This window comes from Budorcas taxicolor, chromosome 13 (assembly GCF_023091745.1).
Source record: "Budorcas taxicolor isolate Tak-1 chromosome 13, Takin1.1, whole genome shotgun sequence".
Lineage (NCBI taxonomy): Eukaryota > Metazoa > Chordata > Mammalia > Artiodactyla > Bovidae > Budorcas > Budorcas taxicolor.
In genome coordinates, this window is record NC_068922.1 from 75940170 (window position 1) to 75966484 (window position 26315).

At 39.7% G+C, this 26315-nt stretch overlaps 1 protein-coding gene and 1 pseudogene across 1 annotated transcript in view; both read left to right on the forward strand.

Moving 5' to 3' along the window:
• NCOA3 (nuclear receptor coactivator 3) overlaps positions 1–26315 on the forward strand; it is a 127808-nt gene that overhangs the window by 4858 nt on the left and 96635 nt on the right. The window lies entirely within an intron of this gene.
• LOC128058109 (cell division cycle protein 20 homolog) lies at positions 4580–25507 on the forward strand (annotated as a pseudogene).

Sequence of the window (26315 nt, forward strand, 5' to 3'; positions counted from 1 at the left end):
CCATTAGTTTATCTCAACAACCAAAAAAGTTTATTAGTGACTACTACTGCCATGATCAAAGTGTGGTGGGAGGAAATGGGAAATCCCCCAGGTTTCCAGGTGACTGCTGCTGGTAATTTTTTTCTGCCTCTGAAAACTTAAAAAAAAGAAAATTACTTCATTTTAGTGTGACCTTTTCTTTGTCAGTAATAATTAAGGTAACCCTTTTCTGTTCAGCACAGTGTAGTTTGAGATCTTTAGATTTCTATATGGTATTGTTTGAAAGAACACATTGGTAAGCAAATCTTTAAGATGCTTCCATATAAATGTGGAATCTTTCAGAAATAGGATTAATACACATATGAGAAAAATGCTATTCTTAAATCTTTGCCAGAAATACACTTTTTTTCTTTGGGTTGGTATTTGTCAAACTGTAGGCATTTACATCCTCCTTTCATATCTAAAGCTAGCATTTTTAGTTTGCTGAGAGCTTTTTGATTGGGTGCAGCAAGACGTTTTTGAAGTCATTCTTTTAAATAGATGTCCCATGAAGGAGGGAAAAAATCTGAAAGAGGGAATTTCAAAGCAACCCAAGCAGTGTTTTCAAAGTTCTCAAGTCTTAAGAATAATGACTGACTAGTAGGCAGGAAGCCTGCAGTTGTATTGTGGTATTGTTCCTCCATCTTGTGCATTTGAGAACTTGAGTACAAAAGAGGAGAAAGCTTGGGGAAGGGGAAGAAAAGGTTTTAACACGCAAGAAAAGGGGAGCGGGGAGACTATTAGTGTAAATACTCTTTGCTCTTCTGTTTAAGTGAAATCTAAAACCAAATTTTACTTTGGGGGGAAATGTTTGTTTATCAAAATCTGAAGGTCTAACACTGATATAAATGATAGTTGATATTGGTGGAAAGAGCTGTGAGATCATATGCTTAGGTTTAAAACAATATTAATTAGGGAAAAAACCCTACAGGTGAAAGAAAAACCTTTAAAAATTTCCCGCTTTGTTACCTGAGCAGTGTCATTTGTTAGCTTGTTACTTTGGAAAGAATAGTACCAGGGAAGAGTTTGAGAATAATTTGTAAGTTTGTAGTCCGAGAGAGCAAATTGGCCTCTCCAGGTGCAAAGAGATGGAATCTGTGATCTTCCAGGGTTCCTTGTATTAGAAAATCTTATAAACTTAATAAATCATATAAATATGGAGAATGGCCTTAATTTTTTCTTTTTCAAATATTAAATGGTTCGAGCACTTTGTGCCAGATAATGTGCAGATATAGGTTTCTTTGCTGACTCAAGAGTTTGGGGACAGGAAGACTTTGAGATCTTGACTTCACCCTAGTGATATATGCCACAAGGGCAAAATTTGTGTGTGTGTGTGTGTGTGTGTGTGTGTGTGTGTGTGTGTATGGGGTGGGGCAGGGAGGGAGAGACTCTTCAACCTCTTCCTTCTGGTGTAAGAAAATGAAGTCATATTTTCTTTACTCCCAGTAAAGCTGTCATCAGTGAAATGGATTATTGAATTTAAGTCACTGTAGCGTAGCTACATCAGCTTGGTTTTGTTTCTAGATTGAAATTTGGCAACTGTATTCAAAACTGTTTTAAGGATCACCCAGTTTTCTCTGAAGCAGATTGTGTCTAAATTTAGTCTACACAGTCTCTGCTCCATCCAGACTCATCTCTCTCTCTTTTTTTTTTTTAAACCTGCCTGGTGGTGGTGGTTTTATGACAATACGTTCATCCAAGAGAGTTGGTTCCTTTGCTGTCAGAGCAAGTACATGGCTGCATCTAGGAAAATCTTCACTTCACCAGTGAGCAAAATAACTCCACACACGGTGCATCTCTTGGGAGGGTCAGTGGTATCTTTTCGTAAGAGACAGGACTATTACTGTATTAAGTTTTAAAAATAATTTCATTGGGAATCAGTAACATTAATTCAGGAGGCTGCTTTCAGAGTGCATAACCACATCTAGAATGGTGGAAGCCTTAGGTGTATGAGCCCCAAATTAGGCGAACCTAAAATCATGAACTTGCCCAGTAACCTTCCGTTTCCCTGTTTAAACCATATACAAAATGGCTCCCACATGTGACTTTTAAAACTGACTTTCATAGCACCATTTTCTTAGCTCTGAGGCCTTAAGCTTCAATCATCTTTAATTGGCCACTGCTTGGCTGCTGCCCACTCCCCCATAAGCAGACATACTTAAACACTGTTTATTAAGCTTGTACTATTTAAGGCACCCTGAGAGTTGAAAAGGTTTTGACCTCCAAGTGCACACAATCAATCAGGTATTCACATCACTTCACAACAAGGTAATCTGTTTTGCCTGTAAAGATCTTGGAGAAGTTCAGAGGAGGAAAGGGGCTACCTCTGACCAGGTGATCAGGAGGCAGGGCTTTGAAGAATGACTATGATTTTTATTATGGAGCGAGCACAGTTCCTGTTGGTGGGAAATGGTTAGCAAGCATGAAGAGGTAAAACATTTCAAGACTTGATTATTTATTTATTTGGCCGTGTTCTGTGGCGTGCGAAATCTTCATTCCCTGACCAGCCCCGGCCCTCTGCATTGCCCCCTAAGTTTTAACCACTGGACTGCCAGCAAAGTTGATTATGTTAAAATTCAGTTTCGGTGTTGACTAAATGCTTTTGGTTTTGCAGAATCCTCTTGATGTATTATTCTTAAATATGTTTTCATTCCAATTTCTAAAACTAGTCCAGGCCTTAGGTTACTATAATAACTTTTCAGTTAGTCTCTACCCTTTCTCTAATCCTATTTTTCTGCCATTTTACACTTTTTAAACATTTTGAGCTCATTTTTTTCTAAAAAATCTGCAGAGTACAACCCAAATTCCATAACCTAATACTCAGTTCGTATCATAGCCTTTTTTAAAAAAGCTGTCTTTTCCACTTTTGTTGCTGCTTGTTTTAGTCATGCTATTTTTTTTTTTTTTCTGTCTTTCTCCCGTGCTGTCTAGTCTGGTCATAATGCCCAGCCTAGAGCCTGTCTCATTTCAGTAAATTTCCCAGGCTACCACAACTGAAAATATGATTGTTCGTTCCTGATATGAATCTTAATTATCTCCTTCCATGTATAGGAATCTGTATTCATTGATTGGGAGGACAAATTCAGTCACATTTGTCTATGCTTTGAGATAGGGACTGTACCTTTTTGTAAGCTTTTAAAATCCTCTTTTCAGTTACATTCACTTTAAGTCCCCCCAAATGTTTGGTGTTTGAATGTGGAAGTTTCCAGAGTTCAACTCTAAATCTGGTTTTCTACCTGGAAATTGAGATAAAATTAGCGTCCTTGGGCTTTGCTTGGGACTTAGGTCTCACTCGTGGAGTTGGCCCAGATGAGTCTTGTCTGGGCTTTAAAACGCCACATTCCTGTTTGCCATTTGCTCGTGGACTGGGCGGACAGTCCTGTAAGTTGCTTAGATGTTTTCATCCAGTACCACTGTTCTTCAAAGAATTGTGCTAAATATTGCGGGCTTTAATATCCCTTTGTGATCTAGGAGTTTGTAATTTAGATGAGAAATGAGTGTAATTGAAAAAACATAGCTGCAGCAACATAAATAAGTGGTTCAGAAGTTCAGAGGAAGAAAAGGCCATTTTCAGCTGGAATTGGTAGGGAAACTTCATGGAGGAGATGGAGTAGATCTGAAGGGAACTCATTACTGCTTGTAATCTCCCTTGCCCACCTCTTTTATTCTGTGGTCTTACTTAACATAAAATTATAATGTTTAAAAAATTCATTTAAAAAAGTGTATGTGAAAAAGTAAAAGTAAGGCTCCTGGTACTCCAGGTCTTTGGACATTATAGCTACCCCCTATCTCCCTTAGGCTACTACTGTTGGATGATATTCTATACTTTTGCTTACAGCTGTCTCTTTAGTTTCTATTTTTCTATACCACCCCCGTCCCGAGGATTGAACCCAGGCCCTCGGCAGTGAGAAGATGGAGTCCTAACCACCAGGGAATTCCCATATCTGAATATCTTACACTTTAGTTGCTGTTGTCCTTTTTTGCTCTCTCTCTTTAGTTGCTAAGTCACGTCTGACTCTTGCAACTCTATGGCTTGGAGATTGTCAGGCTCTTCTGTCCATGGGATTCTCCAGGCAAGAATACTGGAGTGGGATGCCTTTTTGGCTCTACTTTCCCCCTTTTACCCCAGTAGAATTCTGTTCCCTGTGTTCTGATACAAATTAGATATGAAAGATAAAAACTGCCGTTTATCAGGAACCTGTGTGCCTGCACGTTGTTGTGTGCTTAATGTACATGATCTCATTGAATAGTTCGGGTTTTTCGATTTAGAGCCCTTTTTCCTTCTTCAGATGAAGTCTTACACAAAGCCTTATTCAAAATAGAAAAGGTGAGTCTTTTAACATTTATTTTCTAGGTTGAAATTTAAACTGTTTACTGGTTATAAAGGCAGTGAAAATGAAACTTGTGATGAGTATAAAATTTGAAATTGGGTTATGCAGAACTATTACGGGCCTAAATCTTATCTCTGCCTCGAGTTCATTTCTGTATTAAAAAAATTCCAACTCATAGTTGCTGATGGTCTCAGTTCAGGAATATTTTAAAAACTGTATAACAGGTGCACATGGGGCAGATTCGCAAGGTACCGAAAGGGTACACAGGTGGAAAGTGAGGCACCTTGCTCAGCCGTCTGCCAGCCATTTCTCTGTCCCCTGCCCAAAGGTGGCCACTGTTACTCTAGGCATATAAATGCATGTACTTAAAAAGGTTTAAGCTTAATGAATTTCTCCCATATTTGGGGGTAAACTTTATATTGAAGTGTAACATCACTCAGAAAAGTGTACAGTACAGTCTGATAAATTTTCGTAAAATGAACACACCTATGTAACTGGCACTTAGCCCTATTCTGGACTGTGTATACTTTTTAAATGATCTTGAAGAGGTTGCATATCTGTTTTTATAGCTACTGATTTCTTTCTAAAGGTTACACAGTATTCTGCTGTATGGATATATATCATAATTTATCCAACTTTCAACTGTAAGTGTATTCATACATACCTCTTTGTTCCCATGTTTTGTTATAAAGTATATAAAAATTTGTGGTTGGAGAATGCTACTATAAAGACTATGAATTTAACTTTTTATAGATACTGCAACTTACTCCCTTTAGGGGTATCCATTTACCAGTGAAGTGCCTGTTTCCCTCATCTCTGAGTAGTATGTTGTGGTATCAAGTTTTTTAATTTGAGAAACTTAAAATGTTTCATGTATTTACTATAGTGCCTTTTTTTCCCTTTTAACATAAAAATATAAAAATTAAAAATAGGATATCAAACTGGTGTGTGTGTGTGCGTGTGTGTGTGTGTGTGTGTGTGTGTGTGTGTGTATGTGTGTGTGTTAGTCACTCAGTCGTGTCTGGCTCTCTGAGACCCCATGGACTGGGGTCCTCTAGGCTCCTCTGTCCATGGAATTTTCCAGGCAAGAATACTGGAGTGGAACTTTCCTGGTGGTTCAGTGGTTGAGAATCTGCCTGCGGATGCAGGAGGACATGGGTTCAATTCCTGGTCCACGTGCTGAGGAGCAGCTGGGCCGGTGCACCACACCTGCTGAAGCCCAAGTGCTCTAGGGCTCCTCGCCGTAACTCCTGACGCTTGAGAGCCCTACAGCCCCTGCTCTGTGACACAGGGAAGCCACCACAGTGAGAAGCCCTCACACCACAACTCGGGGGTAGCCAGCCCCTGATCGCTGGAATAGAAAGAGCCTGTGCAACAAAGACCCAGCACAACCAAAATAAGTATATAAATAATACATAAATAATTGGAAAAAAAAAAAAAAGAATACTGGAGTGGGTTTCCATTTCCTTCTCCAGGGGATCTTCCCAACCCAGGGATTTAACCTGGGTCTCCTGCATTGCAGACAGATTCTTTACCATTTGAGTTAGCGTAGATTAATGAGGTGATAGACTATAATATGTTGTAACTACATATATTTGTTCCTTTTAGTATATTTGAAGATGTTTAAAAGGTGCCTAGATAACATTTGGATGTGCTCTTTTAAATTTTAGAAATCTGCTTTCAGTTCAGTTCAGTTCAATTGCTCGGTCGTGTCCGACTCTTTGCGACCCTAAGGACTGCAGCACACCAGGCCTCCCTGTCCATCACCAACTCCCGGAGTTTACCCAAACCTATTGAGTTGATGATGCCATCCAACCATCTCATCCTCTGTCGTCCCCTTCTCCTCCTGCCCTCAATCTTTCTGAGCATCAGGGTCTTTTCCAGTGAGTCAGCTCTTTGCATCAGGCGGCCAAAGTATTGGAGTTTCAGCTTCAACATCAGTCCTTCCAATGAACACCCAGGGCTGATCTCCTTCAGAATGGACTGTTTGGACCTCCTTGCAGTCCAAGGGACTCTCAACAGTCTTCTCCAGCACCACAGTTCAAAAGCATCAATTCTTCGGTGCTCAGCTTTCTTTATAGTCCAACTCTCACATCCATACATGGCTGCTGGAAAAACCATAGCCTTGACTAGATGCTTTAGTGAGGTGTAATTTTTTTATAATAAAATTCAATCATTTTAAGTGTGCAGTTTGAGTTTTGATGGGTATAAACAGTTTTACTATCACTACAATCAAAATACAGAAGATTTCCATCACCCCAGAAAGTTCTTGCTCATTTGCATTCAGGCCTTTTTAGGGTTTTGTGTTCAATCATCCACTGTTCTGCTTTCTATCACTACAGTTTGTCATAATTTTCCTTTTTTCTTGCATTTTTCTTCCAATTTTGAGGTGTAATTGATAATTAATTGCATATATTTAAATTGTGCGATTTGGGTCTTGATGTATTAATAAATGTGTCTACCCATAAACCCATTATAATTACATTTAGTGGAAGTATCTGTTACCTCTGAAGTCCAAAATCTGATCTCTCTTGTATTCCTTTGTAATCCCTCCCTCCCCCATCTTCAGGCAGTTATTTGTCTGCCTTGTGTCAGTGAAGATTAGCTTTATTTTTGAGAGCTTTTTGTAAATGAGTTATATGTACAATATGTACTTTTTCTTTAGGGGCTTCTTTCACTTACAGTGATTTTGAGGCTTATTCATGTTGCATATATTAAATAGTTTCATTTCTTTTTATTGTCTAGTACTGTTGTGTTGTATAGGTATATCACTGTCCATTCACCTATTGATGGACATTTGGGTTGTGTCCAGTTTTTGGTTATCAGAGATAGAGCTTTTATGACATTTGTGTTACAAGGCCTTGTGTGTGTACAAATGCTTTTATTTCTTTTGAGTAATTGTCCAGGAATGAAATGTGTGTGAGTATGTGTGTTCCACCTCCCCCCCACCAGCCCCCATCTTCCAAATACTGTTTATTTCACTGAACCCAGGGACAGGGAGAAGGTATATGAAAGTCTGGGATGCCAAGCCTAGGAGTGTGTAACATTTAAAAATTTTAAGAAACTGCCACCTGTCTCTCAACATGATTGTACCATTATATATTTCTCCCAGCAGTTTGTGATAGTTCAAGTTGTTTCACATCCCCACCAGCACTTTGTATGGCCAGTCTTTTTAATGTTAGCTGTTCTAGTGGGTATATAGTGGTAGCTTATCTGTGGCTTTGAGTTAATGATTAGTGATGTTGAAAATATTTTCATGTGCTTACTTGCCATTGGTGTATCTGTTTTGGTGAAGTGTCTGTTCATATCTTCTGCCCATTTTTAAGTTGGGTTTATCTTACTGAGCTATAAGACTTCTTTTATTCTAGACCCAAAACCTTTTTTAGATATGTACTTACAGAAATATTTACTTTTAGTCTGTGGTCTGCTTTGGAAGAGCAGAAGTTTTTACTCTTACTGGCATTCAGTGTATTGATTTTTGTGTTGTGTTTGAAAAATATTTGCCAAAGATTTTTCTCATTTTCCCCCCTAGAAATTTTATAACTTTAGCTCTTAAATTTAGGTCTGTAACCTATTTGAGTTAATTGTCTTATATGGTGTGAGATAGGGATGAGGGTCATATTTTGGTCTACTGTATTGAACTTTTCCAGCACCATTTGTTGAAAAGATTTCACATTCCCCATTGAATTGACTTGGCACTGTTGTTGAAATTCAGATAGTCAAGTAAATATGTGTAGGGCAGTTTTGGAATCTCTTCTGTTCCACTGATGCATATTTCAGTCTGTCTCTACTCAAGCTTTGGAATCACATAGGGGAAGTCCTCCAGCTTTTTTTTCCCCCAAATTATTTTGGCTATTCTGGGTCCTTTGCATTTCTCTATATTGTTAAACTCTTGTTGATTTCTGCAAAATGTCTGTTGTGATTTTCATTGTGATTGCATTGAGTCAGTTGATCAACTGGGAAGAATTGATTTCTTAGAATACTGCCTTCTGTTCTATGAACATGTTATATATCTCTCCATTTATTTAGGTCTTCTTTAATTTCTCTTACCAGTGTTTTGTAGCTATTAGTGTACAATCTTATAAAAGCTTTTATCACTGAAACATATACATGTGCCTAAGTTTTTTTGTTTTTGCTACACCTCATGGCACGTGGGATCCTAGTTCCGCTGCCAGGGATTGAATCTGTGCCCCCTGCAGTGGAAGCATGGCGCCTTCACCACTGGACTGCAAGGGAGGTCCCTAAATTTTATATTTTTTAAATGTGATTGTAAATAGTATTTTTAAAATTTCAACTTTGAATAATTGGTGTATATAAGTATCATTGAGTTTTGTATATTCACCTAGTATCTTGCCACCCTCACTTGTTTTGGTAGCTTTTAGATAGTTTGATTAGGAAGATTTTGTACATCAGTGATCATGTTTCTTTACTGTAATGGCTAGTGCTTCCAGTAGAATGTAGGGATTTTGATTTTGATTGCATTGAGCCATTTGGCCAATTTGATTAATTTGGGGGAGATAACTTTGTCTTGTTCTCAGCCTTAGTGGGTAAGTAGTCACTCTATCACTGTTAAGTAAGATGTTAGGTTTTTTTTGTTGTTGATTTACAGCGTTGTGTTAGATTCTGCTGTATAGCACAGTGAATCAGTTTTACATATATCCACTCTTTTTAAGATTCTTTTCCCACATAGGTCATTACAGAGTATTGAGTAGAGTTCCCTGTTCTATACAGTAGGTTCTTATCAGTTTTCTATTTTACATACAGAATTGTGTATATCAGTCTCAGTCTGCTAATTTATCCCTCCCCTATTCTTTTCCCCTTGGTAACCATAAGTTTGTTTTCTGCATCTGTGACTGCTATGAAATAAGTTTGCTTGTCCATTTTTTTTTAGATTCCCTGTGTAATAGCGTACAGTGTTTGTCTTTGACGACTCCACCAAATGTGACAATCTCTAGGTCCATCTGTGTTGCTGCAAATGGGATTATTTCGTTTTTTTTTTTTCCCATGGCTGAGAAATACTCCATTTAGGATATGAAGAGCTGCTGGGAAATACTTAAGGCAAAAGGAGATGGGGGGGCGGCGCAGGATGAAATTGTTAGATAACATCAACGACTCAATGAATGTGAATTGGAGCAAACTCTGAGAGATAGTGGAAGACTGTGGAGCCTGGTGTGCTGCAGTCCATGGGGTCGGAAAAAAGTTGGAAACGATTTAGTGACTGAACAACAAATATCCCATGGAATATATGTGCCATATCTTTATCCATTCATCCATTAATGAATATTTATGTTGCTTCCATATCCTGGCTGTGGCAGATAGTGCTGCAGTAAGCATCGGGGTGCATGTATCTGAATTATGGTTTTCTCCAGATGAATATCCAGGAGTAAAGGTGTTAGTTGTGCTGATCTGTTTTATATCAATATAGCTTCCCCTTCTCTCCCCCATTCTTGTGTTGAATTTTAAGAGGTTTGGTTTTTTGATGTTTTTAATGTATATTCTGGATACACATCTTTTTATCAGATGTTTTCCTAATACTTTCTCCCAGTGTTCTAGTCTTTGGTGGTACAGATCTTTATTAGTTGTTAGTGATGTCTTTGTATTAATGCTCAAGTTTTGGGTCATATGTATGTTTTGGGGTATAGCAAGCATTTCAAAGCTTGAGTAACAGTTACACAGCCATGTAGTATAGATCCCATTTCTTAGTTCATATAAATGCAAAGAAACAAATTGTTAACCTGGACCATATCAGTTCTTAAACATAGAAAATTATTTGCCACTGTATTTAACTATTATAAGTCATTTTTCATTTTTAGGTAGTTTGGAACTAGATCTTTTTACCTGTTTAATAAAAATGAAACAATAAGTCCTTGTTGATATTCTCATTTATTTTTACAAATTAATATGAAAGCATCAAATATTTTGGCCTGGGATAATCCTAATGAGAAGGTGCCAAGAAGAACTCTGATCTTACCTGTGAGGCTTGTCATTGTTCTGTCTTTAACCCTTACTGAAAAACCCAATCTTCATGGCTCACCGTAATTTGGAATATATTCCTTTTTCACCAAGCTATACTGTCTGTCTTTTCAAGGTTTCTATGCCTAACTGTTCTACTGGTTGTGTTAGCTTTTGAATGCCTCCTCTCTAAGCTTATGATCATATATCAGCAGCTTCACAATGTGCTATTTTTCACATTTAGTATTTATATTACATTATTGCAACCTTAAATCACCTCAGTATCTTCCTGGACACTTTTTTTTCTTACCAGGATAGAGTGACACCCTAATTTACTTACCAGTTCCCTTACCCTGATTTGAAGATAAGTATTTTAAATCTTTTCTGATTTTGATTTATTCTTTCTATCATGCTATAACTTTGGAATGTTTTGCAGTTTATGTTTGAGAAGGCTTATTTTAAAAAGCCAGTGGAAATTTCCAGCTTAAAAATCCAACTACGTCTAATAACTGCTTTGCAGGAAGAAAGAAATATGAAACAGAACCGCAGACATTCTGGATGTCAGCCTGTGAAATTTTCCACTATTTCCCATAATAACATGCAGGCATGCTTATACTGCTGGATTCAGTGCCACTGCCGTTGCGCTGTGAGTGGAATTTGAAGCTACTCTATCAATGATAGAATGGCATCTGGCCAGCTTTTAGAGAGCAGTGCATAAATTCACACACTATACTGTATGTTTGTTTCATCTCTGCCTGAGTAGTGTGGCTATAACACTGAACTTGCAAAGTTATTAAAAATCTTGATTTCAAAATTTCTGTTCTAGGCGAATTTTGATTTTTAAATGTTCAGTAGGTATATTACACTTCTGAGAATACAGATTTATAAAATTCTTTTAGTCACAATACTTGTAAAATTTTATTTTAGAGGATTTTATACTCTGTTGAAGAATGCTCAGAAAATTAAAAGTTTAAAAAATTTTCTCGAGCTCAATATTTGGTGTGATTCAAGAAAGATTTTAGTCTTTATTTCAGGTTCCTTTTAATCTTTCAAAGAACCAAGGAGGCCTTACATTAAAACTAGTAATCGTGTTTTTACTTCGGTATTTCAAATTTAAAGGCTCACAGTTACATTATACTCTTTCCCTAGTGAGGGAAGCCCAGGTTGCCCAGTTCTATAAACTGGCGAAGCTGAATGACGAGGAGTAAATTGCAGATGCACTGTGATTGCCCATTTCTGCCTTGTTTTCACTTCTTTCATGGCAAATGCCTAATAGTGGTATTAAGGAGTGAAATTGAAAAATTCAGATTTTGTGAATTTAAACTCACTTCTCCAGTGGGGAATTTGAGCATTCAAAGTGATGCAACAGATGTACATCCATATCTTTGTATGTTTTAAGACTTGTAAGTCACATTTTGGAAATAAAGACATATGACATGTATCTTTTTCAGAACTGTTGGCTCTTAGGTTTGAACAGGAACAACTTTGTGACATAACAGGGGCCCCCACCCCGACCTGTGGCCTGCTGCTCTACCTGATGCTGTCTCTCCCTCCTGACCTCTCCTGTGTCTCTAACCCTTCTCCTGTCCTCTTCATGCACTTCCTCTTCTCAGCCCTCATTCCATCTCTGGCTATTCGATCCCTTTCCTCTCAGCCTAAATTTTCTTCTGGCCCATACCTTTTTTCCCTTTGTCAACTTTCCATCCTTCAGGTCTGTCACTTTTTCTAATTGCTCACTGTTAACCAAGTCTTTTCTTTATCTTTGGAAGGCTTCTTTGCTCCTAGCTTCTCTGCTTCTGTCAGATTGATTTTCTTTTAGTTTTTGAACCATCAGACACACACATCCTCACACTTTGCCAAATCCTTGAACTCTTATTTCTGCCTTCATGTTTCAATTTATTTTACAGAGATTTATTGAGTGCTCGCCATGTGTTGGGCTTTTCCTTAGATGTTCAGGATATACTAGTGATCAGAATGTCTGGCGGGGAAAGAGGATGCATAAGGGGACTGGAAGCTGGGGTGTATGTTGTGTTATGGGGCTTGCATTTTAGATGGATAGTCATGGTAACCTTCTCTGAGAAAGTGACGTTTGAGCAGAGTCCAGGAAGTAAGCCTTGTGAGTATTGGTAGAGTGGGGAGCACAGGTGTGGAGGGAGCAGCTAGCGGGAAGGCCCTTTGGCAGGAGAGTGTTCTTGGTGTACTTGAGGAAGGGGCGGTGGCCGGCGTGCCAGAGCACTGTGAGCAAAGGAGTACTAGTCGGAGACAGTCGAGAGGTAACAGTGGGCCTTGCAGGCAGTGGTAACGCTTTGAGCAAAGTGGGAAACCGCTGCAGGTGTTCTATTTTTTGGTATTCCCCAAAGATCTTGTGAGCATTGTTCATCCCCTTCCACTGCTTTTTTTTTTTTTTAAAGCATTTCGTTTTTTAAATTATAAAAGTAATTTCATGTGGAAAATACAGAAAAATACAAAGGAGAAAGCTTTATCAAAGAACAAATATAGATTACCAGTATACCTCATCATCCGTTATTGAAGGTTTTGTGTGTCTCTTCCCACTTGTTTTTCTTTGCTTGTGGGTGCACGCCCCGCCCCCCCCCCCCGCCCCCCCCACGCACCCGTGCCTCCTGCACTGTGGGGTTTTAGTGGAGAGCAAATAAACTGAGTTAGGCTTTAGAGAGATGCCTCCAGCTGATTTGTGAAAAGTAACCTAGGAGAGAGCAAGAGGTAGGGAGACCTCTTAAGGGGTGTTCCAGTAGTTCAGGTCCCAGGAAAAGTAGCTTGGACTTCAGTGGTGGCAGAGGAGGTGATAGGAAGTGATCAAATTCTGCATATATTCAAAGAGAAAGCCAGTGAATTTTGCAGTGGATTCAGGGTGGGGCCATGGCAGGGTCGGGTGGGGCCTGGTGAGAGAGAAGGAGGGGAAGAATCAGGGGTGACTCAGAAGTTTTTGGCTTAAGCTACTAGGGACCTTTGGTTTCATTTTCTTTCTTGTCAAACTGCCCATCCAGGGTTCAGTTCTGGCTTCTTTATTATGTGTTTTTCTTGTTCATTTGAACTCATGATTACTTCTTTCACCAAGCCTCTAGTCTGCTCTGCCCAGCTTGGCATTGGAATACACCACAAGATGCTATATATAACAAATTGTTTCATTAGAACTAGTCTTCCTAACTAGGTAGTGAGCATCCTTTTACTGGATTGTGCTGAATTTATGCAGTGTGCTCCGAGACTAATAACTTTCTGAGTACTTTGTGGGCGTTCAGTAAATGTTGTTTAATTGTAGACTCCTCAGGCTTGAGAGCAGGATAGGAGGAACACCTTAAAGTAAGCGCCTGCTTTAGCTGTGCTGTAGCATACGGGCATCTGCCCCCACCCCCTGCCCCTCCCCTTTTTATTTTCCCTTTTACTTCTAACATCTGTTCTGGCTTTTCTCCTTTTTCCCAAACCTTTACTTGAATAATGTGTGTGAAAGTCCCTCAGTTGTGTCCGACTCTTTGCAACGCCATGGACTACACAGTTCATGGAATTCTCCAGGCCATGATACTGGAGTGGGTAGCCATTCCCTTCTCCAAGGGATCTTCCCAACCCAGGACTTGAACCCAGGTCTACACATTGCAGGTGGATTCTTTACCAGCTGAGCCACCAGGGAAGCTGTTACTTAAATAAGGGGGGAGGGGGAAGTTTGGATGCCCTGCTTTGTTTCCAGGACTTCATTTTGTGTTTCTGCTAAGATTTTTCTCTAAAGAAAATGTAAGCAGTGTAGTGTTGTCTAGGAAGTATTGTGTTTTAGTGTCTGTCTCGGTTTGCTTAGCTTTTTCAGTTTTGGAGACAATCTGTTAACTCATTTGTGCTTTTGGCTTTTCCTTCTTGTGTCATGGAAAATAAAATATGAACTCTCTGAGGGCTGGTAGTTAGTTATTTTGTTCACTGCTAGATCATTAATGCTGAGAATGGTGGCAGGCATGTAGTTGGTGTTCAAATATTGAATGAATTTAGAGTAACAGTAGCAACAGTTCCTATTTATTGAGCATATACTATACACCAAAGAGCTACGTGCTTTGAATGGATTAGGGGGCATGTACATCTTACTGCTGAATGAATTTCCGATCCACGTGTTGGTGTTTGAATGAGTTATGACGGAGGAAGGACAGATGCCAGTTGTTTACCAGATTTAATCAAGTTTAGGTTGCCATGATATACAATGCATTATTTTACCTACCAGTACGTAAGAAAAGGTAAAGCTGCCAACTGTGGGATGTGGTCAATAGCACACTCTAATTTCAAAGGTGTAATAACAGGAAAAAAAAAAATCTTAGGAATTTCTATTGTAAATCAACTATACCTGACTTTAAAAAAGTGAAAAAAATCTAAGAATCTTTAAAATAAGGCATACCAGCTGTAATACTCAACATTGGATTTTATATAAACTCTCATTTAATGATCATAGAGTTAGGTAGGCATTATTATTCTTATTTTAGAGATGAAGAAGCTGAAATTTATGGGATATGTTCATAGGTTCTCAAGCTACAGGATCCAGATTGAGGCCATGGCCTTTTTACCACTCCACATTGGTTCGGGAGTCAGGGCAGCAGAACAGTGCATTGGCCTGTCAGCTCTGGCTGGAAGGTTCTTACTTGGCCTGGCTTTAAATACTTTCTTAATGTGACTGATTTTTTTTTTAAATAAATAAAAACTTTGTATTTAATAAGTGCCAGCTACTCTGTATTTTTGAAAGTGAAAGACGTTCAGTTTTGTCCGACTCTTTGCGACCCCATAGACTGTACAGTCCATGGAATTCTCCAGGGCAGAATACTGGAGTGGGTCGCCTTTCCCTTCTCCAGGGGATCATCCCGACCCAGGGATTGAACCCAGGTCTTCTGCATTGCAGGAGGATTCTTTACCAGCTGAGTTATCAGGGAAGCCCTGTTTGTATTTTTATATGGATACAAAACGATAAAGGCCTTATCTCTTTCTCTCAAGGAATTTATTTACAGTCTATTTGGGGAGATGAAAAATACACAAGAAAGTTAGATAAGCAGAGAAGATTTAAATAACATTTCAGAAAATAAGGAAAGAGGTTTAACAAGGCAATGCAGGATTAATTACTAAATAAATTATACAAATAATTGCTTTTTTTTTAGTTCAGAGGAAGGGGAGATGGCTTGAGGCTGGAGTAATCCAGGGAAGAATTTAAATGAATTCCTGGGAGATAGTTTCAGTTAGTGAGATTATTTATTTACTTTAAAATTGTATTAATGTTTGTTACAAATGGAATTCTGGACTATGGAACATGAAGAACTTTGGTACATTAAGTTTTTTCTGTCTATATGAGAGCAAAGGAACTGCCTACCATAGAAAAGTACAAGACATCATGTGGTATCAAGTAGACAGGCAGAATACTTAAGAAGGGCCTTTGGGTGAAAAAGAAGGAACTCCCGAATGCCTTGCGTGCCATGCCCCTCTTACCACATTTTTACAATCAGTTACACTTTCTTAACTATCACGGAGGTACTTTCTGTGGCTCTTAGAGTTCGTGATGAACTTCTGAGTATTGGAAGTGAGCGTTGACGTTCTCTATGTTATTCATATTTCTTGTGTTTTGAAATAGGAGCTCTTAGTTAAAGACTCACAGCGCATAAAGAATAGTCTACTCTGTTTCTGGAGGATATGATTGGCAGTGTTTCTGGTTACATTCCTGAATCAGACATGGAACTCGACATTAGATTGTAGCGTAGCGTGTGTTATTACTTGTTTTAAAGACTAGTCAAAAGCAAAACAATAAAGGCTCGGAAAGCAAGAGAACTCTGTTTTGGATCTTGTTGGTAGCCTTGGCGATTTTATTTAACCTTCCTCGTTAGGTCACATGTAAGGTTCTTTCCCTATTTTTTTAAGAACATTTTTTTCTTACTTTTTATATAATTAGTAATATATATACATGGCTAACAAAATTCAGACTTTTCCAAAGCATATGAAGGTTTCTTTCACTTTCTTTTGTTTCCTAATTGCTTTCTCAGAGGCAGTCACTGTTACATTTCCTTTTGTATATGTTTACAAACATATCTGTGTATCTTTAGAATTTACATATTTGCTATAAGCACATGGAGTAGCGTTGTTTTGTACCTAGAACAAAAAAACCCCACATTGTTTTGGACCTAGTTATGTTTAACATTACATTTTGAAAATGGTTTCATATCAGCGCATGCAGATCTAGTTGTCTTGTTAAAGTAGACTATCATTTTTATAATTAATCAGTTTATCATTAATGGATATGTTGCATATAACAACAGAGTGCTATGGTGAGTTTTCTAGTATACATTTTATTAAAGTTTATATCTGCATCTTGAATATTAGGGGTGAGATTAAACATTGTGCCTCACCTCCTAAATGTTTAAAGGGCATTTGTATTTTCTTATTCTATAAACTCTTGTCTGCTTTTCTTGAGGTTATTTGAAGTTTTTATTTTCATATAATAAAATAAATTTCGTATATTATAAAAAGCATTTGCCTTTGAAAAATACCTGTTGCAAATACTTCACTGCCTTTTTAAATAGTAATTGTCCTTTTTGCAGATAAATATTGTTTCATTTTATACTAAAATGTCCTCTTTTCCAATATTTTTCATTAAATTCTTCATAGTCAATTTGTATATTTTTATACAAAATGAAATTATGCTTTTTAATACATTTTGTATGTAATATACCCAATTTTACTGTGGTAAAGAATACATAACAAAAAATTTACCGCTTTTAAGTGTACGATTGAATAGTATTAAGTTACCTCGACAGTGTTGTACAACCATTATCACTATGCATTTCCAAGACTTTTTCATCCCCAATAGCTCTAATATATATTTAGGTAGTAATTTCAGTTTATGACTTAATAACTGCCTCTCATATTTAAAAGGATACATGTGTGCTCTTTTCAGCCTGGAGACACAGAACTCTATTTCCTTGCTTGGAGGAGAGATTTTGAGTAAGAGGCACAGCTATTATTGGGAGAAAGTCTCCTGTGCTTTGAGGATTCTGTTCTGATTCTAGTCACCAGGTTAGGTTATCATTTTCTTGATCCACTTTTAGTGAAACTGCTTTTCTGGGGCCTTCCTTAGTGGCTCAGTGGTAAAACCCACCTGCCAGTGCAGGAGATGCAGGTTAGATTCCTGGTCTGGGAAGATCCCACGTGAGCAGCTAAGCCTGTTTGCCACAACTCCTAAGCCTTGCCACAACTCTCAAGCCGCAGCCACTGGGCCCGTGTGCTGCGACTGCTGAAGCCCGCACAGCCTAGAGCCATGCTCTGCACCAAGGAAGCCACCACAGTGAGAAGCCCGTGGGCCGCAACTGGAGAAAAACCCCACGCGACAGTGAAGACCCGGCACAGCTAAAAATAGATAAAACAAACAAACAAAAAGGACTTTAAAAAAAAATGCTTTGTATTTTGGAAAATTTCAAACATAAAAAAAGTAGAATGGTATAGTATTTCCAATGTACTTATCACTCAGGTTTACCAATTATCAGTTTATGGCCCATCTTGTTTCATTTATATCTCCAGTTACTGATACTTTCTTCCTCCACATTATTTTGAAGCAAATACCAGGCATCATACGATTTCCTTGAGAATCTGTAAAAGATAAGAACCCTTTCCAATCCCATCCCCCCCAACCCCACATAACACAGTTCCATGTAGAAAAACTAAAGTAATTCCTTTAGCAGCACCAAATACACAGTCACTATTAAATTTTCTAGTTCTTCCTGTTGCTTCTCCTTTTAAAAAAAAATCTGGCTCAGATCCAAGCAAGATTCACACATTGCAGTTTGGTTGGTATGTATTTTATGTACTTTTTAAAGTATTGGTTGCTTCACCTCTCTTCTTTTGAATTTTTTTTTCTATAGAATTTCTTGTTGCCTAGATTTTGCTGAGTATATCCTTGTTGTTGTTGTTCTTGTTGTTGTATTAGTCGCTCAGTTGTATCGACTCTCTGAGATCTCATGCACTGTAGCCCGCTAGGCTCCTCTGTCCTTGGAATTCTCCAGGCAAGAATTCTGGAGTGGGTTGCCTTTTCCTCTTCCGGGGGGTCTTCCTGACCCAGGGATCGAGCCTTCTTCTCGGGCATTACAGGCAGGTTCTGTACTGTCTCAGCCACCAGGGAAGCCCTGAGTATGCTGCTGAGTCGCTTCAGTTGTGTCCGACTCTGTGCGACCCCATAGATGACAGCCCAGCAGGCTCCCCCGTCCCTGGGATTCTCCAGGCAAGAACGCTGGAGTGGGTTGCCATTTCCTTCTCCAATGCATGAAAGTGAAAAGTGAAAGTGAAGTCGCTCAGTCATGCCCGACTCTTTGCGACCCCATGGACTGCAGCCCACCAGGCTCCCCCGTCCATGGGATTTTCCAGGCAAGAGTACTGGAGTAGGGTGCCATTGCCTTATGTTATTTAAATTGTTTCTCTGTATTTTTCTTTTTTAATATAAATTGGTAGATGGCTGTCAAGATTTGATCAGATTAAGATTCAGTTATTTTGGGCAAGTTCATTAGTTATCTATTGCTGTGTAACAGAAGAATGCCAGTTTTAGCGATTTAGAACATTTATTATCTTACATAGTTTCTGAAGGTGAGCAGTCTGGGAGTGGCTTAGCTGCGTGGTGCTAGCGTCAAGTCTCTCATGGGTCGCAGTGAAGCTGTCACCCAGGGCTGCAGTCATCTGAAGGTTTGACTGGGGCTGGAAGATCCGCTTTCAGGATGGCTTACTCCCATGGCTGTTGTCAGAGGTCTGTTTCTTGCCTATCCTCAAGGCACTCTGGACTTCCTCAAGGACTTCCCTGGTGGCTCAGACGGTAAAGCATCTGTCTGCAATGCAGGAGACCTGGGTTTGATCCCTGGGTCGGGAAGATTCCCTGGAGAAGGAAATGGCAGCTCACTCCAGTACTCTTGCCTGGAAAATCCCGTGGACAGAGGAGCTTGGTGCAGGCTACTGTCCACGGGGTTGCAAAGAGTTGGGCACGACTGAGCAACTTCATGTTCTTTCACTTTCAAGGCACTCTGCCAGAGCAAGTGATCAGGGAGAGACGGAGATAGGGAGGAAAAAAGCTGCACTGCCCTTTATGAGCCCAGAATTGACGTGCTGTCAGTTCTGCTCTATTCTTTTGGTCCTGCACACCAGCCCTGATGCCATGTGGGAAGGGGCTACTTAAGGGTATGAATTCTAGGAGATGGATATCACCAGGGAAAATTTTGAAGACTGGCTATTGTAGTGAGATGACTATTTATGTGGTGTGGTTTATTAGGACACACACGATGTTTACTTCTCTCTTTGTAATACTTGATATTATTGATCAGTACCCTTCATCTGCTAATTTATTAGGTATTGCAGATGCTAATACTGTCATACTCTTACAGTTCATGTAGGAAAGGCAGGATGTTTGGCTCTTTTTCTTGCAGTTCAGTTAAGTCACTCAGTCGTGTCCGACTCTTGGCGAACCCATGAACCACAGCACTCCAGGCTTCCCTGTCCATCACCAACTCCTGGAGTCCACCCAAACTCATGTACATTGAGTCGGTGATGTCATCCAACCATCTCATTCTCTGTTCTCCCCTTCTCCTCCTGCCCTCAATCTTTCCCAGCATCAGAGTCTTTTCAAGTGAGTCAGCTCTTTGCATCAGGTGGTGAAAGTATTGGAGTTTCAGCTTCAACATCAGTCCTTCCAATGAACACCCACCCAGGACTGATCTCCTTTAGGATGGACTGGTTGGATCTCCTTGTAGTCCAAGGGACTCTCAAGAGTCTTCTCCAACACCGAAAGTATCAATTCAAAAGTTCAAAAGCATCAATTCTTCGGCACTCAGCTTTCTTTATAGTCCAACTCTCACATCCATACATGACCACTGGAAAAACCGTAGCCTTGACTAGACGGACCTTTGTTGACAAAGTAATGTCTCTGCTTTTGAGTATGCTGTCTAGGTTGGTCATAACTTTTCTTCCAAGGAGTAAGCGTCTTTAATTTCATGGCTGCAACCACCATTGGCAGTGATTTTGGAGCCCCTCCCCCAAAATAAAGTCTGCCACTGTTTCCCCATCTATTTGCCGTGAAGTGATGGGACCAGATGCCATGATCTTAGTTTTCTGAATGTTGAGCTTTAAGTCAGCTTTTTCACTCTCCTTTTTCACTTTCATCAAGAGGCTCTTTAGTTCCTCTTTGCTTTCTGTCATAAGAGTGGTATCATCTTCATATCTGAGGTTATTGATAGTTCTCCCAGCAGTCTTGATTCCAGCTTGTGCTTCATCCAGCCCAGCGTTTCTCATGATGTACTCTGCATAAAACTTAAATGAGCAGGGTGACAATGTATAACCTTGACGTACTCCTTTCAGGATTGGAATCAGTCCGTTGTTCCATGTCTGGTTCTAACTGTTGCTTCTTAACCTCCATACATATTTCTCAGGAGGCAGTTAAGGTGGTCTGGTATTCCCATCTCTTTCAGAACTTTCCACAGTTTGTTGTGATCCACCCAGTCATAGGCTTTAGCATGATCAGTGAAGCAGAGGTAGATGTTTCTCTGGAATTCTCTAGCTCTTTCTATGATCTAATGGAGGTTGGCATTATAGAAAAAGCATTGTCAAAGCATACAGTTATTGTAACGTGTTCCTTGTAACATCAGTCTTTTATAAGTAAATATATATTTAATTTCCACTAATTTCACTATTTTTATGTTGACATGAACTTTCCAGTAATTAGAGTTGTCTGACATTTCATTCTCAAATAAATTCCCCAGGGTTAACTATGGCAGCAGGATTATTTGAGTTCTGCTATGTTTAAAAGTTTGCTGGTAGCACTTCTTGCAAGCTGGTTTGGCTGATTGTAAACAACTTTCTAGAGTGTGTGTCATTCCATTGTCCTCTGGTGTAGAGCATTGCTGTTACAGTCTGAGGTGAGTCTGGTTTTCTTTCTAAGTGAGTTAGTTTTTTTTATCTTTGCCTGAATGTCCAAAGGCTCTCTTTCATAGTGCTGTTATGTATTGGTATTGGTTATTCTGACTCATTTTTTTTTCCAGTAAGTAAATCCTTTCAATACGTAGTTTTAAGCCCCCTCCACTCTCCTTTTTCTCTCGACGTTAGGATAGATTTCTTGACTTGCAGGTTTTTTTTTTCCTTTTGTTTCTGTTGTTCTGCTGCCTTGGCTTTCTTCTTTCAGGTATACACTATACATATGTTGGGTCTTTGTCAACTGTTATGTGAGATAAGCCTTTCTTCTTTTTTTAGACTTTTATGTTCACCTGTCTTCTCAAATCTTCCATTTGGGTTTCTAATAAAACCTTAAAGTCAACCTGTCTAAAATTGAACTTTTGTGACCTTCCCTTCTAAATTCCCTGTAAGAAGCCTTCCATGTCTCCTTTGTTGGTAATTTGATTCTTTCAGTTGGGCTGGACAAAAACCTGAGCTCCTTTTTCTCTCACTTCCATATATTTAGTCACTGAGTCGTGTCTGACTCTTTGAGACCCCATGGACCAGGCAAGAATACTGGAGCAGTTTGCCATTTCCTACTCCAGGGATCTTCAAGACTCAGGGATTGAACCCGAGTCTCCTTTGTCTCCTGCACTGAAGGTGAATTCTTTATCACTGAGCCACTGGGGTTCTGTCTGTTAATAACATAACAGTTGGACAGATATTTTAAAATCCTAAGTGATTTGGCATTTATCTCCTTATTCTGCAGAGGTTTTCTAATTTCATTTAGTAAGAAAGTCCTTCCTTGGTGTATGACGCGCTCTGCCCTTTGCTCCTGATAGATCTCAGTTTTCACCTTTCCTCTCGCTCTCTTCCTCACTCTTGGTTCAATACTGTTCTTCATCAAATGGGGCTTAGTATTGCCTCTGGGTGTGCCATCTTTGGGGAATGCTTTTTCACTCTGTTTTACTAACTTTGTTATCTCTGCATGTCTCAAATCTCACCCTCCTAGTGAGGCCTATTCTCACCACCCTATTTAATACTGGAACCTTGCCCCTCATAGCACTGATCTTTTAACATACCATGTAGTTTACTTATTTATTGTGTTTAAAGGTGATATGCCTTTCCCTGATAAAATATAAGTTCCACAAGGACAGGGATCTTAGATAAAGTGCGTGGCATATGGTAGATGTTCATTATTCATTTGTTGAGTGAATAAATATGCTCTGTATTTCCTTGAAAGGAGGATATCCTTCTCAAACTCTTCTCCTGCCCCTGTCTGTGGCATGGTGTTTTTCTGGGGCATAGGCTGTCTTTCATCTTCAAACTCCATGGGACTATATTAGGGAAGTCCCTGGTCTCTGTTGGCTTCATTTTAGCTCTTGGTCTGTTTAGGCTAGAACTGGTTCTAGAAATCCATTCAGGATGGACGTTCTCTTTCAGTTTGTTTAAAGGTAGGGTGATCTGTTAATATGAAGAATCCCTGAGCAGTAGTTAACCATTTATTGTATGTACAAGGGAATTTCTTTTTATTTTTTTAGCCAGCCTAATAATTCACTATCTTTTACTGAATTTTCAGTGACAGTTTGAGGAAGGGGTTGGTAGCTAGCTATAGGCATTTGTTAATATACAGTTGAAAATTGCTTTATTAAAAAGTGTATATGCATTATTATGTCTTCCCAGTGTCTCTGTATTTTGTTTCAGCAAATTAAGAAAATTACAGTAGTCCAGAAAATACTGTTATCATGACAGTTTCTTGAGTGGTCTCCCCAAGAAAGGCTGCTCTGATATCAGGTACAGATATAAAGTGTAGGATATATAGGATATAGCAATGAGGTCTTTAATTGTAGAGCATGATAAAATCAACTAGTGTTACAAAGGGTCTCAAAAAAAATGCAATTTGGTGAGGTTTTAAAAAATTATTAGTTATTATTGAAAGCATTTGTTAAATATTCCTTTTCTCAATTTGGATTGGATATAATGCATAAAAAATTCAATGACATTATAAAAACATTTCTTATGAAGTTAATACCTGTTCTCTGTAGGTGATAGTAAATTAAAATGTTAAAAAAAAGAAACAATCCAGGAAAGATCATTTTGGTGTATACTTTTTCAGTCTTTATCTATGAATACACAGTACATAAGAAATGGAAATGAGGTCATATTATATGTTACAATATATTGTGAACATTTAAAAAGGCTTAGTGTTTCATTATGTGGATATAACTTATTCACTTTTCTGATGTTGCCCACTTAGGTTATCTTTATATTCTATTATAAAATTACATTGCAGTGAAAGTTTCTCATTACTTGTCTTATTCAGCTTAAGTGAAACCTTTATGGATGTTTAATTATCCTTAAGAAATTTTTATCTTTTTCAAATTATTTTAAAATTGTATGTGAAATTAAAAAAAATTGTATGTGAAATTAAAATTTTGCAGTAACCTTAATGAAAAGAGGACAGACTTTTGGCAGTCACTTAGATTACAAATACTAGTTAAGATAAAATTCTTTAGAACTATAATTTACCATTTGCAGTAATGAGTTCTGATTACGGTCATCTTTTTGGTAAGTAAAACATTGGAATGAAGAATGCTTTAGGAGATCTGGAGCTTCCCCTCCGAAGACCCGCCCCCTGTGCCGTGGAGGCCAATGGGCTAGGGCGACGGTTGTGACGGTTGGATTTTGAAGGAACCAATGAGTGCTTGGAGCAGAGAGTTTAAGTCGTCCAAGTCCTCACTGCTAAAGCCGGTCTGGGATCGGAACCTGCTCTAGACTGACGACGTTCCCATTGGCCAGTTCGTGTTCGAGAGTGACTTGCACTCGCTGCTGCAGCTGGATACACCCATCCCAATGCACCCCCCTCCGCCCCGCGCGCTGGCAGCGCAAAGCGAAGGAAGCCACAGGGCTGGCCTCCTCGCCTATGCGGGTAGCCAACCGATCCCACAGCGCCGGCAGGACCCCAGGCCGAACTCCCCGCAAATCCAGCTCCAAGCTTCAGAGCACTCCCAGCAAACCTGGCGGTGACCACTATATCCCCCATCACAGCGCTTCCCAGATGGAGGTGGCTAGCTTCCTCCTGAGCAAGGAGAACCAGCCCAACACAGTGAGACTCCCACCAAGAAGGAACATCAGAAAGCATGGGCTTTGAATCTGAACGGTTTTGACATGGAGGAAGTCAAGATCCTTCGGCTCAGTGGAAAACCACAGAATGCCCCAGAGGGTTACCAGAACAGACTAAAAGTACTCTATAGCCAGAAGGCCACTCCGGGCTCCAGCAGGAAGACCTGCCCTTACATTCCTTCCCTGCCAGACCGCATCCTGGATGCCCCTGAAATCCGGAATGACTACTACCTGAACCTTGTGGATTGAAGCCCTGGGAATGTACTGGCTGTGGCTTTGGACAACAGTGTATCCTTGTGGAGTGCTAGGACTGGTGACATTTTGCAGCTTCTGCAGATGGAGCAGCCTGGAGACTATATATCTTCTGTGGACTGGATCAAAGAGGGCAACTGCCTGGCTGTGGCACCAGCAGTGCCAAGGTGCAGCTATGGGATGTGAAACAGCAGAAACGGCCTGGAAACATGACCAGTCATTCTGCCCGAGTGGGCTCCCTCTGTTGGAATGGCTGTATCCTGTCCAGGGGCTCATGCTCGGCCACTTCCACCACCATGACGTTCCGGTAGCAGAACACCATGTGGCCACACTGTGTGGCCACAGCCGGGAAGTGTGTGGGTTGCGCTGGGCCCCGGATGGACGGCGTTTAGCCAGTGGCGGCAATGACAGCTTGGTCAGCGTGTGGCCTAGTGCTCCTGGAGAGGGCGGCTGGGTTCTTCTGCAGACCTTCACCCAGCATCAAGGGGCTGCAAGGCTGTAGCTTGGTGTCCCTGGTAGTCCAACATCCTGGCAACTGGCGGGGGCACAAGTGATGGACACATTCGTATCTGGAGCATCTGCTCTGGGGCCTGAGCGCTGTGGATGCCCATTCCCAGGTGTGCTCCATCCTCTGGTCTCCCCACTACAAGGAGCTCATCTCAGGCCATGGCTTTGCCCAGAACCAGCTGGTTATTTGGAAGTACCCAACCATGGCCAAGGTGGCTGAGCTGAAAGGTCACACAGCCCGGGTGCTCAGTTTGACCATGAGCCCAGATGGGGCTACAGTGGCATCCGCAGCAGCAGATGAGACCCTGTGCCTGTGGCGCTGCTTTGAGCTGGACCCTGCCCGGTGGCAGGAGCGGGAGGCCAGTGTAGCCAAAAGCAGCCTCATCCACTAAGGCATCCGCTGAGGACCAACTCCTCACAGTGTTTTGTGAGGTTTGTTTTTTGTTTTGTTTTGTTTTTCACTTTTCTAATAAATTCACGTATGTCTCCCTCAAAAAAAAAAAAAAAAAAGCTTTAGGTGAATAACCAATGTACCTTCAACCAACTACAGGGATTTTTTTTTTTTAAGTACTTGAGACAGTGCTTAAATAGGTATTTATATTAAGAAGTGTAAGAGAAGAAGCCCACCATAACTTCCCCCCAATGCATTGTTAATTTAGGCAAAAATCGGTACTGTGTGCTTCCTGCCTCCTATATGTACGTCTTCAAAAATTGTATGGTACTATGAATAACTTACTATTTGTTTTAAAATATGTAAATATTTAACTTAAGTAAATTAAATAAAGTATTTACATATTTGTTTTAAAATATAGACTTTGACAAAGGTTCAAAAGTTTCCAATTTTATTTAAAGTTTATTTTATGCATATTGTTAACACTAAGGAAAAATATTTTCTGATTTTTTGTAAGGAGTAGTATGTTTTTTAAAATGATGCACATTTAAGAGAAATTTAAGCAATATAAAAGTATATGTGTAGAAGCTAGCACTAACAGTTTTATATGTATCTTACCACATACCTGTGTAGACTTTTAATATATATTAGAAATAAGGGATTTTTGCATGCTGTTCTGTAATCTTTTATTATTCCCACTACTGTGATGAACATCTTTCCAGGTTAATAAGTTGAAATCAGTATTATTTTTATGGCTTGTTCTATGCATTTGACATCTTCCCCCCCCCCCCCACCCCCCCCCCGCCTTCTTTCCATATATG